We start from the raw sequence: 18,325 nt of genomic DNA, 5'->3' as shown, positions 1-18,325 counted from the left end.
CGTATCTCTGTAGCACAAGACACACACATACACACACTGAAAAGTAGAGTCCTCCCTGTGATCTGTTACCTGAGAGATCCTGGGGCGGAGGAGTCTAATACAGGTGTGATGTCATTGTGCTAAACACACACATACACACACACACACATACAGTACACACACACCATCTATTTTTGTGAAGGGTCTGGTAGTCATCGTCTCTCGCCGATAAAGTCTGTTATTTCCTTATGTGGCAATGTGGGTATTTATATGTAGAGAAGATCTCCACCACCGAGAGAGAAAAGAACAATGAGAGAGAGAGGCTACTGCCTCTACAGGTTTGAGGCCACAGACAACGCTGTTTCTTCCCCCCTCCCTTTCTCCCCCGTTCCTCTTTCCTTTCCTCTATCCCCCGGCCTTGCTACATCCTTCTCTCATCCTCCTCTCTCTCGTAGACATTAGCTAGGTTTCCATGAACTTTTCCAGCAATTTTTTGGGGGGGACATTTAGAAAGTTCACATAGAAAACAGATGTGACAATTGCCTGCTACAATGTGTTTCCATTGAACTATCTTGTGTCGATAAAACAGCTGGATGTAATGAAGTCACACCTAAAAAAAATGTTTTAAAAGAACTTACTTTCGCAAAAAACTACAGTGTCGACTAAAAATGAACTTGAAGTGTTTCCATTACCCATTTAGGCAAAATGCGCATTAATAAATTGTCGACAGCCTATATGCCATCCCACCTTTCTGTTTCATGTCTCAGGTAGCCCGCATAGAGACAATGCAAGAATTTACTCATATTTGCCATATTCTAATCATTCTCATGTGCCAATGTATCACCACAGTCTGTGTCATGGTGATTTATTTTTTAGGGGGTGGATCAGCTTTAATATCGAGAATAAATTGTTGCTTCCATCAATGTAATTGTCTGCATCATTTCCAATCTCCCATACATTTTTGGGTTAAATATATATATACAGTATATTATACATACATACATACTGTGGCAAAGAAGGGGGTCGAGTGATAAATGTTTGTACAGGTGTGATCACATAAGAGCTGGCCACTATGTGGCACCATCCGTCAGTCTGTCTGTCCATCTATCCATACAGGTCGTCATCGTTATCCTCGTTAAACACTGGCCCCCCGCCTGTTCCCCCGGTACCCTGGCTTGGACCACTGCCCCCTGCACCACTGGATGGGAACCTGAAGCTGCCAAAGCCTCGGCTCTGCTGCAGTGTCTGGGCAAACATCTCGTATTTGCGGATGTCATTGTTGCTGACGGAGCGGCGGGCGAATCGCATGGCCTCCTCAAAGTGGTCCTTCCTGATCTCTGGCACAGGGTCATCCTCCTCCACCTCCATAGCAGAAGGGTTGGTCTGCCTCTCCCTCTCTCGGCAAATCTCGTTCTCGATGCACTCTCTGATGGCCAGCTTACAGGCCCGCTGGCAGATTTCTGTAAGGTCAGCACCCGAGAACCCATTGGTCATCGTAGCCAGGAAGTCCAGATCAACATCCTTCCTAATGGGGCTCTTTCGGAGGTTAGCCTTGAGAATGTTGATCCTGCTGTTCTCGTCAGGCAGAGGGATGTAAATAAGCTGGTCCAGACGGCCGGGTCGAAGGATGGCAGGGTCAATGATGTCAGGGCGATTGGTGGCGCCGATGATGAAGACGTTCTTTTTGCTGGACATGCCGTCCATCTCAGTCAGGATCTGGTTGATGACACGGTCAGCCGCTCCGCCACCGTCTCCCAGGTCAGCACCCACGTGGCCGTGGGTCTCATTAGCCACCTGTTCAAGGTCAACATCGTCATTCAGTTTCATGTTCTTGGTGTGGATCTGCAAGATTTCCATTCTCATTAGCGACAGCTCTGGCAATCAGGGTCTTTCCTGTACCGGGGGGTCCGTACAGCAGGATACCACGGGGGGGGGCTTGACTCCTATAGCCTTGAATAGTGCAGGGTGTCTGAGTGGCAGCTCCACCATCTCCCTGATCTGAGCCAGCTGCTTCCTCACTCCTCCGATATCGTCATAGCCCACCTCATTCAGGGACTCCTCCTCATCCTCTCTCCTGATAGGCTCTCCCTCGCAGTGGATGACGGTATCGGGGGCAACGATGCAATAGGGGCTGGGGTCAGTCTCCACCACGTGTGGCAAACCTCTTCAAGGTTAGGAGCGTTTGTCACAAATTAAGTGGTACACTGTCACCAAATCCCCCAAGAATGAGAGTTATTTTGAACAGGACCGTACCTGTGTGTTTGTTTCTCCGTCCTGGTCCACCCAGGCCGTAGGCGGGGTCAAGGATATCAGGGTTCGGTACACGAATCAGGTTCTCGGTAGGTCCAGGTCCAAATGCCAACAGGTAAGACCAAAACAATCCAGCTCATACACGGTAAATCCAGCCAATCTCTATTGTCTCTTTCTCTATTGTTCATAGATCCTTCCAGTACTCTCTCTCCCTCTTCCTGGTTTTTCTTGACCCTTTATCTGTGGGTCGGCTCCACCTTCTGAGGGTTCCCCTTGCTTCTGGGACTTGTAGTTTTGGCGGTCGGCCATTTTGTGATCTGTAGTTCTGACAGGGGTGGCCATTTTAGTGATCGGGCAGAGCCCGTTTATTAGTTCTGCTCTCACATATCTGCCATTTATCACTCAACCCCCTTCTTTGCCACAATACATACATACATACATACATACATACATACATACATACATACATACATACATACATACATACATACATACATACATACATACATACATACATATATCTATATCATACATAAACTTTCACACATTTCCACATATACAGTTGAAGTTGGAAGTTTACATACACCTTAGCCAGATACATTTAAACTTAGTTTTCACAATTCCTGACATTTAATCCTAGTAAAAACGTTATTTTAAGAATGTGAAATGTCAGAATAATAGTAGAGAGAATTATTTATTTTTCAGCTTTTATTTCTTTCATCACATTCCCAGTGGGTCAGAAGTTTGCATACACTTAATTAGTATTTGGTAGCATTGCCTTTAAATTGTTTAACTTGGGTCAAACATTTCGGGTAGCCTTCCACAATCAGTTGGGTGGATTTTGGCCCATTCCTCCTGACAGAGCTGGTGTAACTGAGTCAGGTTTGTAGGCCTCCGCACATGCTTTTTCAGTTCTGCTCACAAATGTTCTATAGGATTGAGGTCAGGGCTTCGTGGTGGCCACTCCAATACTTTGACTTTGTTGTCCTTAAGCCATTTTGCCACAACTTTGGAAGACCCATTTGCGACTAAGCTTTAACTTCCTGACTGATGTCTTGAGATGTTGCTTCAATATATCCACATAATATTCCTGCCTCATGATGCCATCTATTTTGTGAAGTGCACCAGTCCCTCATGTAGCAAAGCACCCCCACAACATGATGCTGCCACCCCCGTGTTTCATAGTTGGGATGGTGTTCTTTGGCTTGCAAGCACCCCCCTTTTTCCTCCAACCATAACGATGGTCATTATGGCCAAACAGTTCTGTTTTTGTTTCATCAGACCAGAGGATATTTCTCCAAAAAGTATGATCTTTGTCCCCATGTGCAGTTGCAACCCGTAGTCTCGCTTTTTTATGGCGGATTTGGAGCAGTGGCTTCTTCCTTGCTGATCGGCCTATCAGGTTATGTCGATATAGGACTCATTTTACTGTGGATATAGATACTTTTGTACCTGTTTCCTCCAGCATCTTCACAATGTCCTTTGCTGTTGTTCTGGGATTGATTTGCACTTTTCGCACCAAAGTATGTTCATCTCTAGGAGACAGAATGCAACTCCTTTCTGAGCGGTATGACGGCTGCGTGGTCCCATGGTGTTTATACTTGTGTACCATTGTTTGTAGAGATGAACGTGGTACCTTCAGGCATTTGGAAATTGCTCCCAAGGATGAACCAGACTTGTGGAGGTCTACAATTTTTTTCTGAGGTCTTAGCAGATTTCCTTTGATTTTCCCATGATGTCAAGCAAAGAGGCATTGAGTTTGAAGGTAGGCCTTGAAATACATCCACAGGTACACAGACTCAAATGATGCCAATTAGCCTATCAGAAGCTTCTAAAGCCATTACATAATTTTCTGGAATTTTCCAAGCTGTTTAAAGGCACAGTCAACTTAGTGTATGTAAACTTCTGACACACTGGAATTGTGAAACAGTGAATTATAAGTGAAATAATCTGTCTGTAAACAATTGTTGGAAAAATTACTTGTGACATGCACAAAGTAGATGTCCTAACTGACTTGCCAAAACTATAGTTTGTTAACAAGAAATTTGTGGAGGGGTTGGAAAACGAGTTTTAATGACTCCAACCTAAGTGTATGTAAACTTCCGACTTCAACTATTTATACCACTTGGATCCTGTTTCAGTAGTAATGAAATCAGACCTTCTTGTTGCGTGTCCGATAATCTACCATTTATATCGGAGTGGTGAAAACAAGCTAATAATGATCCTCTGAGTATATTAAAAAAGGTTTGGTATACTTCCACTGGTATGCCTTCCAGCCCTGGAGTTTTCCCGGACTTAGAGGCTTTAATTGCATCAAGAAGTTCCTCCTCTGTTATTTGGCCTTTAAATGAGTCTTTCTGTACAGATGTTAATTTTACATTATTATTGTGAAAGAAATCCATACAATTACCTTGGATTAGTGGAGATGGAGGAGACTGAAACGAAAACATATTCTTGAAGTACTTTACTTCCTCTTACGAATTATAGTTTGGTGAAACATGAGTGACTCCATCATTTGTAACAAGTGCCAATACATTTTTTTGGTCGCATTTCTATGTTGAAGATTAAAAAAGAATTTGGTGCATTTTTCCCCATATTCCATCCAGTTCGCATTATTTTTTTACAATATATTACACTGGATCTTTCTTGAATACGTTTCTCCATTAATTTTTTGTTTTTCCTCTAACTTACTCTGAGCCTCTACGGTACAGTTTTTATTGCTGTCTAACTGTACTGTTAGTCCTTCAATTTCCTTTGTTAATATGGACTCTTTTGGCCTAAATTGCTTTTGTTTTATAGATGAGTACTGAATTGCATGGCCTCTAAAGGCACATTTAAAAGTGTCAATAAGGGGATCTGCTGTACCTATGTTATGTCGGAAAAAGTCCGTTATAAATTCTTCTGTCCTAGTTAAAAACAAGTTATTATCCAGTAGGCTTTAATTCAATTTCCAATATCCTCGCTCATGTGGAAATTCTGTGAGAGTAATATATATGCCAATTATGTGATGGTCCGACGGCATTCTGTCCCCTATCAACACTTTTTAAACTTTTGGTGCCAGAGAGAATGACATAAGAAAGTAATCAAGACGACTTCCACTCATGTAGATATGAAATAATTGGATGGTGAAACTTTCATCCAGTCAACCAGAAAAGCAAGGTGAAGCAATAGCCATCATTTATTCGAAAAAATTAAGTTTCCATCATCATTTGCAATAAAGAAAGTTAGACAAAAGGAAAATCCATCCCAGTCCAACAGATAAAAATGTTGTCTGTCTCCTATATCTGCTGTTTCCATTACACATGTCACAAAGATTTTTATTTCAACATTACTTTTGTCGAATAAACCTGGGGCAATGGAAACCTGCCTAGTGTTTCTCCTCCTGCCGTTCCAGTGCTGTGCGGCCCAGATGCCATTTTCAGAGGAATTGATTTCCCCTTCGGTTGGCTTCATTATCTGCGGTGTGCAGCAGCAAACCCCCTCCTTCTCCTTCCCTCCATCGTTTTTTCCATGCCAGGCATCCTGCCATCAAGGAGAGGTCACCCAGCTTGTGACTGCAGCACAGGGGAGGGTACAGTGAGCCATGGCTGCAGAGCTCCAAGGCTCCAGGGCTGCAGGCTGGAGAGGGGGAGGGACAGGCTGAGACCAACTGCAGACTCATAGAGCGTGAAATAAGGAGATAGAGAGCCTATCTGCCACTACCAATGAGTCAATCCCTTCTTTCATGCAGCCCCCTAGAATCTACAGTAACTGCCGTTTTATGAAACGGCCATGGCCCCTGTTGTAAATTCTCATGTCCTTGTTTCACAGGCTTCATTGTCTTTAGTAGCTGTGGTTCCGGGGATACACTGGTTTTAGTGTAAGGGAAAAGTGTGTGTGTGTGTGTGTGTGTGTGTGTGTGTGTGTGCCCTATTGTCCCAAATGCCATCCTATTCCCTATATAGTGCAGCACTTTTGACCAGGGCCTATAGGGCATTGGTCAAAATTAGTGCACTATGTAGAGTGTAGTGTGCCATTTGTGATTAACATGTGTGCAGATAATTAATTGAGCAGGTGGTGCTGCCAAGCGATTAGTTAGTGAGGAGGGGTCTTTACTGCCAGCTTAGGCTTCGTCCCAAATGCCACCCTATTCCTTATGTAGTGCACTACTTTTGACCAGGTCCCGATGTAGTGCATTATGTAGAGTGCCATTTGGGACACAAAATCTGAAACAGTGCAACACTGAATAAGAGTTAACCTAGACTGCATATAGCAACATAAATGCATCAACTTTGAGTAGCTCATTTCTCTAATACGCTGTCCACCATTTCTTTCTCCTCTTTTTCTCCTCTCAGAGTACAAAGTCGTATACTGTGTCTGAAAATTGCACCCTATTTCCTATAGTGCACTACTATCAACCAGGGCCTGTCATGCCAAATAATGTCCCCCGGCCAAATAGTGTCCCACTCTACATTACATTGGGATTTGATAAACTATTAGCGTCCTTTGCTATATCAACGGTGTGATGACCTAATGATTCAAATTTTGGAGATCATTACAGCCTAAATTATGTTCTTTTCATCATCGCTGTGCAAACAAGGCTGATTTCCACGACAATTTCGCTGTTTAACTTCTTCGAGATAGGGGGCGCTCTTTTAATTTTTGGATAAAAAACGTTCCTGTTTTAAACAAGATATTTTGTCACGAAAAGATGCTCAACTATGCATGTAATTGACAGCTTTGAAAAGAAAAAACTCTGACGTTTCCAAAACTGCAAAGATATTATCTGTGAGTGCCCCAGAACTAATGCTACAGGTGAAGCCAAGATGAAATTTCATACAGGAAATGCCCCAGATTCTGAAGGCGCTGTGTTCCAATGTCTCCTTATATGGCTGTGAATGCGCCAGGAATGAGCCTGCCCTTTCTGTCGTTTCCCCAAGGTGTCTGCAGCATTGTGACGTATTTGTAGGCATATCATTGGAAGATTGACCATAAGAGACTACATTTACCAGGTGTCCGCCCGGTGTCCTGCGTCGAAATTATTTCGTAATCTCTTGGTCCATGCGCGTTCCATTTCTTCAGAGGAGAAAGTCAACTGCCACGAAGGATTTATCATCGATAGATATGTGAAAAACACCTTGAGGATTGATTCTAAACAACGTTTGCCATGATTCTGTCGATATTATGGAGTTAATTTGGAAAAAAAGTTTGCGTTAAAATGACTTAATTTTCGTTTTTTTTCTTACCCAAACGTGATGAAGAAAACAGAGCGATTTGTCTACACAAATAATCTTTTTGTAAAAACTGAACATTTGCTATCTAACTGAGAGTCTCCTCATTGAAAACATCTGAATTTCTTCAAAGGTAAATGATTTTATTTGAATGCTTTTCTTGTTTTTGTGAAAATGTTGCATGCTGAATGCTAGGCTTAATGCTATGCTAGGCTATCAATACTGTTACACAAATGCTTGTTTAGCTATGGTTCAAAAGCATATTTTGAAAATCTGAGATGACAGTGTTGTTAACAAAAGGCTAAGCTTGAGAGCTAATATATTTATTTCATTTCATTTGCGATTTTCATGAATAGTTAACGTTGCGTTATGCTAATGAGCATGTGAAGAGAATTACACTCCTGGATACAGGTTTTTTTCGTAGCTAAACGTGATGAACAAAACGGAGCGATTTGTCCTACAAAAATAATCTTTTTGTAAAAACTGAACATTTGCTATCTAATTGAGAGTCTCCTCATTGAAAACATCTGAAGTTCTTCAAAGGTAAATGATTTTATTTGAATGCTTTTCTTGTTTTTGTGAAAATGTTGCATGCTGAATGCTAGGCTAAATGCTATGCTAGGCTATCAATACTCTTACACAAATGCTTGTTTAGCTATGGTTCAAAAGCATATTTTGAAAATCTGAGATGACAGTGTTGTTAACAAAAGGCTAAGCTTGAGAGCAAATATATTTATTTCATTTCATTTGCGATTTTCATGAATAGTTAACGTTGCGTTATGGTAATGAGCTTGAGGCTGTATTCACGATCCCGGATCCGGGATGGCTAGAATCAAGAGGATAAAACAAGTTTTGTTTAGCTAATAAAATGAAAACATTATTTCAAAACCACTTTTGGGTACCTTGTCACTATTACAACATGAAATCCATGTCTTAAAGATTGCTATGTTTCAGAAATGGCGAAGAAAAATGAGTAATCTGCTTGACACATCAAAGTTACTTACCTTACAGATCACGAAGTCAGCTAATGTTCATTCCATTCATATGCAAATCCGTTGCAGTGTTATAAATGGGAGATATGTACTTTTCAACACTTTTGGAAGGTATGGCCTACCTCAAGCTGGTCCCCTTCCGACTCAGAGTACTGAGAATCAGACTGATCTGAACTCACTGGTTCTGGTGGACGGGATACCTCCTGGGGGGCTCGGACAGATAATGGTCCTAAAGTAATTTGGAGATAGAAATTGAAGTGGTACATTTTTATCAGCTTAACATAACTTAACATAAGCTTAACATAACTACCATTTTCTTGCTTTCTCAAATGTCAACCAAAGCTTAACATACTTTGTCTATTGGGTTTCACTGAAGTGTAGTGCATCAGTGCTTCCAGTGGTTGACCGTCCAACTGCTCCAACTGTAGAAGATTGTTGGCTTCCACTGAAGTAACCCTAGGAAGACAAAGACATTTTTTATATTCGCTTTAACAGATGGTAACCCCAGCTAGGAGCGAAAGAGCAGCGTGGTTTCCCAGGTCTCGCCTTCCTTTAGTCCTTCTTCCAAACCAGGTAATTCACCCGGATATCGTAGCACTTGTTCCCCTTCTTGATTCTGCTCCGGTAACTCTCCTTCTGTTTCTCCTGAGCCTTGTCCATGTTCAGTCTCACCTTGATTGATGACAGGAATGCATGCAATTATAGTTCATATTACAAATACATTTCTTACATATCTCTTGGAGGGCCACAAAAGAAATAAACAACTGACATTTATTTTTACCTGGTCAAAAAACTCCACATCTTACTTAGTCCGTGCCTGAAGGTAGTACTCAAAGTCCTTCTGATCTGGTTCGACAACTTCCAACACATCAGGTGAGGTTTCAGTGATCTGAAAGTACGTTATACCTTGTTCCAGCGTTCATGATGTCGGTCACTCAAGATGACCTCCTTATTAAAAAATCACCCTCCTGTGTGGCTGGCCATCCTTCCCCCGTAGTTAGATATGATTGCCTAACAAGTCGGAAGAGAAGAGTTGCTGAAATACTCAAGTCCAAGTCACCTAGTTAATTCTTAGGGTTGCAATCCTGTTAATGCTTATCAATTGGCTTGCACAAATTATCAAAATACTACACAAGACTCTTAAAGTATTTCATTTAAAGGTTAATTGTATTTTTTGATCACAGAAACAATGAGAAAATATGGAGAGAAAAAAATAATGAAATGTTAATTATATAAAGCATCCTGTCTAATCATCTGCCAGAGAGTATCCCCTATCGGCCAAAGCCGAAAACATTTGGGCCAGATAACTATCCCCGGAATCGGCCCAAGCCCCAAGTAATACAATTGGGCCGCATAACTCACACCGGAATCGGCACAAGTCCAATTCCCACATCCTTGCGATAAGTAATACTGCCGAAGGCGGCCCAGACTTGGACCACGTGATGTTGGCTGAGTGTGACTCTCAGCCGAGTGCCCCGACGCTCAGCTGGAATCGGCCCGGATTCACTGTGCTAGCTGGGATATGTCTGTCATATTGAGGAGTCTAGCTATAAGTTAAACCCGATCAATCAAATGGATAGGTGTAAGCAATTATAGTAATTCTAAACGCCCTTAACTTCTTATGGCTGCAGGGGCCGTATTGAGTAGCTTGGATGAAAGGTGCCCAGAGGTGCCCAGAGTAAACGGCCTGCTCCTCAGTCTCAGTTGCTAATATATGCACCCCCCTATCCCTATCCACATCGATGGAACAGTAGTGGAGAGGGTAGCAAGTTTTAAGTTCCTCGGCATACACATCACAGACAAACTGAATTGGTCCACTCACACAGACAGCATCGTGAAGAAGGCGCAGCAGCGCCTCTTCAACCTCAGGAGGCTGAAGAAATTCGGCTTGTCACCAAAAGCACTCACAAACTTCTACAGATGCACAATCGAGAGCATCCTTGCGGGCTGTATCACCGCCTGGTATGGCAACTGCTCCGCCCTCAACCGTAAGGCTCTCCAGAGGGTAGTGAGGTCTGCACAACGCATCACCGGGGGCAAACTACCTGCCCTCCAGGACACCTACACCACCCGATGTTACAGGGAGGCCATAAAGATCATCAAGGACATCAACCACCCGAGCCACTGCCTGTTCACCCCGCTATCATCCAGAAGGCGAGGTCGGTACAGGTGCATCAAAGCTGGGACCGAGAGACTGAAAAACAGCTTCTATCTCAAGGCCATCAGACTAACATTGAGTGGCTGCTGCCAACACACTGACAATGACACTGACTCAACTCCAGCCATTTTAATAATGGGAATTGATGGGAAATGATGTAAATATATAAACAATGCTACCTTATATAATGTTACTTACCCTACATTATTCATCTCATATGCATACGTATATACTGTACTCTATATCATCGAATGCATCCTTATGTAATACATGTATCACTAGCCACTTTAACTATGCCACTTTGTTTACATACTCATCTCATATGTATATACTGTACTCGATATCAGCTACTGTATCTTGCCTATGCTGCTCTGTACCATCACTCATTCATATATCCTTATGTACATATTCTTTATCCCCTTACACTGTGTATAAGACAGTAGTTTTGGAATTGTTAGTTAGATTACTTGTTGGTTATTACTGCATTGTCGGAAGTAGAAGCACAAGCATTTCGCTACACTCGCATTAACATCTGCCAACCATGTGTATGTGACAAATAAAATTTGATTTGATTTGATTTATTATTAGTATTGGATGGAAAACACTCTGAAGTTTCTAAAACTGTTTGAATGATGTCTGTGAGTATAACATAACTCATATGGCAGGCAAAAACCTGAGAAGAAATTCAAACAGGAAGTGGGAACTCTGAGGTTGGTCGATTTTCAACCCAGCCCCTATTGAATACACAGTAGGATATGGATCAAGTTGTACTTCCTAGGGCTTCCACTAGATGTCAACCGTCTTTAGAAACTTGAATGAGGCTTCTACTGTGTTGTGGAGTCGGATGGGAGCTCTTTGAGTCAGTGGTCTGGCAGAGAGCCAGGTCCTGGTCACGCGCATTTCACATGATAGTGACCTGCGTTCCATGGCTTCTCTACAGACATAGGAATTCTCCGGTTGGAACATCATTGAAGATTTATGATAACAACGTCCTAAAGATTGATTCTATACATAGTTTGACAAGTTTCTTAGACCTGTAATATAACTTTTTGAAGTTTTTGTCCGACGTTCGGATGGACCTGCACGAGTGTTTGGATTTGTGTACTAAACGCGCAAACAAAAGTAGCTACTTGGACATAAATAATGGACATTATCGAACAAATCAAGAATTTGTTGTGGAACTAGGATTCCTGGGAGTGCATTCTGATGAAGATCGTCAAAGGTAAGGGAATATTTATAATATGATTTCTGATTTCTGTTGACTCCAACATGGCGGATAATTTTTTTAATTTTCTGAGTGCCGTCTCAGATTATTGCATGGCTTTCGCTGTAAAGCCTATTTGAAATCGGACACTGTAGTGGGATTAACAACAAGATTACCTTCAAAATGGTGTAAAATACATGTATGTTTGAGGAATTTCAATGATGAGATTTAGAATTTGGCGCCCTGCACTTTCACTGGCTGTTGTCATATCGATCCTGTTAAAAACTTTGTGGAAGGAGCCTCCCGAGTAGCGCGGTCTAAGACATTGCATCGCAGTGCAAACTGCGTTGCTACAGATGCTGGCTCGAGACCTGCTTGGCCGGCCTGGATGTCCTCGTCCCATCGCGCTGTAGCAACTCCTGTGGCGGGCCAGGCGCATGCACGCTGACACGGCCACCAGGTGTATGGTGTTTCCTCTGACACAAAATGTTTTTTTTGTGGATGGGTATAATTTGTATGTATAAAATGTATAACAGTAATATTTAAAATTACTAAATAGGGGAATTTTGTATACATTTATTTAAATTTGCATCTGGCCGCTTCTGGGGGGATTCTGGTAAGATGCCGGGAAAGTCGTCTGATTTCCGGTAGACGGAAACGGCCCGATGTACCTGGCCGGTTCTGAGCAGTCATTAATTTTGATTCCGGGCTGATTCAATCAGTTCCTGCCCCCCGGAAGAGGGCTGCTTCTGTGCCGATTCCTCATTGCTAGCTGGGATAACTATATGTATAGCTAGCAACTAGCTAACGTATGATGGAAAATGGTTTTTGGAAAATGGTTGTACATAGCTAAATCCGTCCAGTTATCTAACTGAAGTTAACTGCTTAACTTTACCCTGAATTGTGAATTTCTCTGAATGTTGCGCCTCTTGTCGAGATCAGTGGTGTTTTCATAGATCTTCATCTGGTTGGAAAGATAAAATAACCTCTCCTCAAGGGATGCCATTGAAATGCAAGCTACATACAGACAGAAAGCTGCAATAACAGCTACAGTAGCTTGCTTGCTAACTAGCTAACGTTAGTTTTATTTAGCTGTCTGGCTAGCTAGCTGACTAGGCAGGCTGAGGAATATAAGTACAGTAGCTAGCAATATCAATCTAAAAACAGCTTAAATGATTTATCCCTATTTAACAATTTGTATTTATATAAAGACAAATACATGGTAAAGAAAGGGTTCTCGCAGCAGGTTTTCCCCGTCAAAAACATTGTCCATGGAGAGCAATTCTAAGGTAATCATTTTGAGCGGGCTGAGCGAGGATTTATGTGGTGAAATAGAACTAGAACTGCCCGCATCTTCCTTAGTTTTTTGCGACCGCTACGGGGTAAAATAGAACCAAGCAACCAGCATAGCAACGGACGCTTGGGTTCGTAATCCAAAGCATAGCAACAGAAGCTAGAACTCATCAAATTCCATTGTGACGTAGAGGGGGACACTATTTGTCTGGGGGACACTATTTGGCATGACAGGCCCATATGACTCTGATCAAAAGTAGTGCACTATTTAGAGATTAGGGCGCCATTTGGGACGCAGTCACAGCGAGGGTCAAGAGATGACAAAACTGTAACCCCATCTTGTTTCTCGTATAGACAGAACCAGTCAGATTCGACCCTCCCTTCTCACTCTGTGACGGATGACTGGAAGTGTTTTCCTCTGCATTGTTCTCTCCATCTCTCCACTGCTGTCAGCAGGGGTCCACTGAGGGACTGACTGTGTGGCTGGATGGTTATTGATGGCCACAACTCAGCCTCTGAGGTCTAAACAAGAACAGCTAGCAGCCATTGGAGACCGAGATCAAAGTATATTTTTTGCCTTCGGAAAGATTTCACAACCCTTGACTTTTTACACATTTTGTTACATGACAGCCTTATTCGAAAATTGATGAAAAAAAAGTACAATTGAATCCATCTACACACAATAACCCATAATGACAAAGTAAAAACAGGTGTTAAGAAAAAACTGAAATCACATTTACATAATTATTCAGACCCTTTCCCCAACACTTTGTTGAAGCACCTTTGGCAGTGATTACAGCCTTGGATTCTTCTTGGGTATGACGCTACAAGCTTGGCACACCTGTATTTGGGGAGTTTCTCCCATTCTTCTCTGAAGATCCTCTCAAGCTCTGTCAAGTTGGATGGGGAGTGTCACTGCACAGCTATTTCCAGGTCTCTCCAGAGATGTTTGATCAGGTTCAAGTCTGGGCTCTGGCTGGGCCACTCAAGGACATTCAGAGACTTGTCCCGAAGCCACTCCTTCGTTGTCTTGGCTGTGTGCTTAAGGTCGTTGTCCTGTTGGAAGGTGAACCTTTGCCCCAGTCTGAGGTCCTGAGTGCTCTGGAGCAGGTTTTCATCTAGAATCTCTCTGTACTTTGCTCCGTTCATCTTTCCCTCGATCTTGACTAGTCTACCAGTCCCCGACGCTGAAAAACATCCCCACAGCATGATGCTGCCACCACCATTCTTCATCGAAGGGAAGGTGCCAGGTTTCCTCCAGACGGGATGCTTGGTGTTCATGCCAAAGAGTTCAATCTTGGTTTCATCAGACCAGAGAATCTTGTTTCTCATGATCTGAGAGTCTTTAGGTGCCTTTTGGAAAAATCCAGCAAGCTGTCATGTCCCTTTTACTGAAGAGTGGTTTCTGTCTGGCCACTCTACCATAAAGGTCTTATTGGTGGAGTGCTGCAGAGATTGGTGTCCTTCTGGAAGGTTCTCCAATCTCCACAGAGGAACTCTAGAGCTCTGTCAGAGTGACCATCGAGTTCTTGGTCACCTCCCTGACCAAAGCCCTCCCCCCCTCCGATTGCTCAGTTTGGCTGGGCGGTCAGCTCTAGGAAGAGTCCTGCTGGTTCCAAACTTCTTCCATTTTAAGAATGATGGAGGCTACTGTGTTCCTGGGGACCGTTATAATGCTGCAGATTTAATGCTGCAGATGTACCCTTCCCCAGATCTGTGCCTCGATACAGTCCTGCACTGGAGCTCTACGAACAATTCCTTCGACCTCATGGCTTGGTTTTTGCTCTGACATGCACTGTCAACTGTGGGACCTTATATAGACAGGTGTGTGCCGTTCCAAATCATGTCCACTCCATTGAATTTACCACAGGTGGACTCCAATCAGGTTGTAGAAACATCTCAAGGATGATCAATGAAAACAGGATGCACCTGGGCTCAACTTCGAGTCTAATAGCAAAGGGTCTGAATACTTATGTTAACAAGGTATTTCTGTTTTCTATTTTTAATACCTTTCAAACATTTCAAACAACCTGTTTTTGCTTTGTCATTATGGTGTATTGTGTGTAGATTATTTTTATTTTTTAAACAATTTAATCCATTTTAGAATAAGGCTGTAACATAACAAAATGTGGAAAAAGTCAAGGGGTCTGATTACTTTCTTAAGGCACTGTAAATATATATAAGTATTTTATTCATACTCCCGTTGAGGTGGTGCTTGTGTGCTGCATGCTCCAGTGTTACCCACTAGACCATATTCAGGCATGCAGAGTGCATGGTTTACTGCATTCAAATAATATGGGAGCCACATTTTGTTACCCAAATATGGATGAACATGTTATGTTAATGTGTTTGGTAACAGTAGTGTAAATGTCTGTAACTGCAATGTAACTACATTTGTAAAGTGGAATAGAATATGGAATCTGCAAGGCGACAAGATTTTGTCCTGCTGACAATGCCAGATGTAACCGTGTAGGGTGAAGTTGCCCCTAGACACTGATCTGGGGTCAGTTTGCATTTCCCCCACTAATGGTTAAGGTTCAGATTGGAGGAGGGGAAGCTGATTCTAGATCTTTACCGCAGGGAAACTTCACCCGTGGGCAAATGTAATGGACCACTGGTCCAGTAAAACCGTTAACTTGATTCAATATAATTTAAGAGCTTACAAGAAAGGCAGGTCACTGTACTTGTGCATGTGACATTAAAATGTGAAACTTAACTGTAAACCATCCAAAACACACATGCTAGGCAGGAGTTTGCCTCATACAATAATCTTTACATGTTACAGGTGCTGTTTGAAATCCTAATTGATGTTGTTGGAGACAATGATTATTTTATGCAACAGTGCTGAGGTTTTTGGACATTTTAAAGGGCATAGAGATATACCACAAGGAACTCACTTGTCTGTCTGCGTCCCAAAGGGCCTGTTCAAAAGTCTAAATAGGAAATAGGGTGCCATTTGGGATGCATACCATGTAACTCCAGCAAGTATAATATCCAAGGGTGATAAATCAACATCCACTCTGTTTTCTGGCCCTGTGGCCTCTATCGAAGAGTTATTTTATTATACTTACTACCTACAGACTATTGAAGTCATTGAACAAGGTACTGATGGTGCAGAACAGCAATTGGACTTGTGGAACACTTTATAAGGCAACAATGAACTGTGAAATAGAGTACTGAAGGTTTGACTTCCACACAATCTTCTCTTGCCAAGAAACACAGCGTGTCCTGATTCTCTGTGGTGGAAGGCATGTGGCGGTTTGCCATTCGCTGCAGCAGAGAGAGATAGAAAGAGACAGGAAAAGAGAAAGATAGAGGGAGCAATTTCCTCCTCAAGTCTGCTTTGAAATTCATTTGACCTGATGGCTTAAAAAGAAGAATGTGAATTCTCGGCAAGCTCCTCTTTAGCTTGATATAACTTACTGCTGAAAGGGCTCATCTAGGTCCAGATATGCTTTCTAATTGTCTGCAGACTCCAGATGGTGGAGCTCAAGCCAGCACTGAAAGGTTTTGGGAAAGTTGCCATAAGGTTTTGGGAGGTTTGCCATGGGCAAAAGCTTTCACAAGCAATCAGAATGATACTCTCCGAGCATGACCCGTTAGTTGCTTTTATCTTTCCCCTCAGGCTTTCTGCGGCCATTTGGTGGTAAATTTGAGTGAAAGTATGTGGGTGTTTCTGACAAAAACCTGTTTTAAACATGTCTGCAGCAAATTGAGTTACAAAACCATTATGCATCTGCAAAAATCAACTATCTTTCTGAAGACTAAGATGTCTAGTTTTTGTGTGTCTACTTTTAATTAATGTTACCTTTTCACCAGAATTTGCTACAATTTCACCCCAAATTCTCATTACCGAAATGCATCTGGATTAAATTCTTGGGTCATTATCATTTTGAGGAAAACACAAAATATGTTGCTTTAGCTTTTCCATAAATCATAAAAATGGTATACTAGTTGACGTTTATATTAAACTATAATATTTGTTACGGAATATTTATGTCTGTGGACATGTCTCTTTACGTAACACTTTTTACGTTTCTGTAAAAACTCCAATCAGTTATCAAATAAGTTTTATTCATCCATGATGCATCATCTAGAGGAGTAGTCCTTAGATGAGCACAAGTTAAGTTAGCTTATTTCTTTAAATGCCTTCAGAATGAGGTTCTTATTCTCAAATAAACCCTTTACACCACTTGGCCTTCTCAATACCGGAAAGGCAAGAAATCTAAAATTGGGATGAAGTCTGAAAACCATTACTTTACCAACATGGAGGCATGAATGAATATAGATTTAGTGATGTGGTAAATTGTTTGCTGACTCATAATAATCTGTTTCCTATTATTTGCAGATTGAGCATTTAGGTCCATTTCGGTAATAAGAACCTTAACTTTGGTAATGATAATAAGCTAATTCTAATGTATAGTAAATGGGTGTGCTGTGCTGATAACTTTATTTGTTTACTAGGATCACTCTTTAAACCTATTGTATGAATCTTTAAAAACAACAGTTCTTTGATTAAGAAGATGGCGCTGACAGTGTAACGATTCTCGTTGGTGGAAGGAGAGGAGGAGCAAAATGCAGCGTGGTTCGTCATATTTTAATTGAAAAACTGAACACTACACAAAATAACAACGAAGAGAAAACGAAACACTAAACAAAAATTAAACACCCACAACCAAAATGGGGAAAACGGCTACCTAAATATGATTCCCAATCAGAGACAACGAACGACACCTGCCTCTGATTGAGAACCATACTAGGCCAAACACATAGAAATATAACAACATAGAAAAAAGAACATAGACTACCCACCCCAACTCACGCCCTGACCAACCTAATACAAAGACATAAAAATGGAACTAAGGTCAGAAAGTGACAGACAGACATGGCAACTCTGCTTCTAGCGCCTAAGCAACTTAGCAGATTTTTGTTTTTTTGTGTGTTATTTCTTACATTATTAGCCCAGAATGTTTTTTGTTGTTGGTGTTATTACATACAACCGTGAATAACTTTTGCATATCAGAGAGGCAGTAACTCGCATTACAACCAGGAATACGACTTTCCCGATTTGGATCCTTTGTGCGTACCCTCCAGGGCAATTTAACTTATTCCATAAATTGCTCCAAGACGCATACGGCAGACAGTGGACTTCTAGTCCAACTCAGGAGGCATGCACACAATGCCTCGCTTCCGAGTATATTACTCGCTAATGTTCAGTCTCTGGACAATAAAACAGACG

General features: G+C 41.9%; 1 pseudogene; it reads right to left on the bottom strand.

The window, feature by feature from the left end:
• Window positions 1-1,016: 1,016 nt before the first annotated feature.
• LOC112219192 overlaps window positions 1,017-18,325 on the bottom strand; it is an 87,241-nt pseudogene continuing 69,932 nt past the window's right edge.

This window comes from Oncorhynchus tshawytscha, linkage group LG19 (assembly GCF_018296145.1).
Source record: "Oncorhynchus tshawytscha isolate Ot180627B linkage group LG19, Otsh_v2.0, whole genome shotgun sequence".
Classification (NCBI taxonomy): Eukaryota; Metazoa; Chordata; class Actinopteri; order Salmoniformes; family Salmonidae; genus Oncorhynchus; species Oncorhynchus tshawytscha.
The sequence above is the reverse complement of the archived record's forward strand: the minus strand, read 5'-3'. Positions and strand labels throughout refer to the sequence as shown.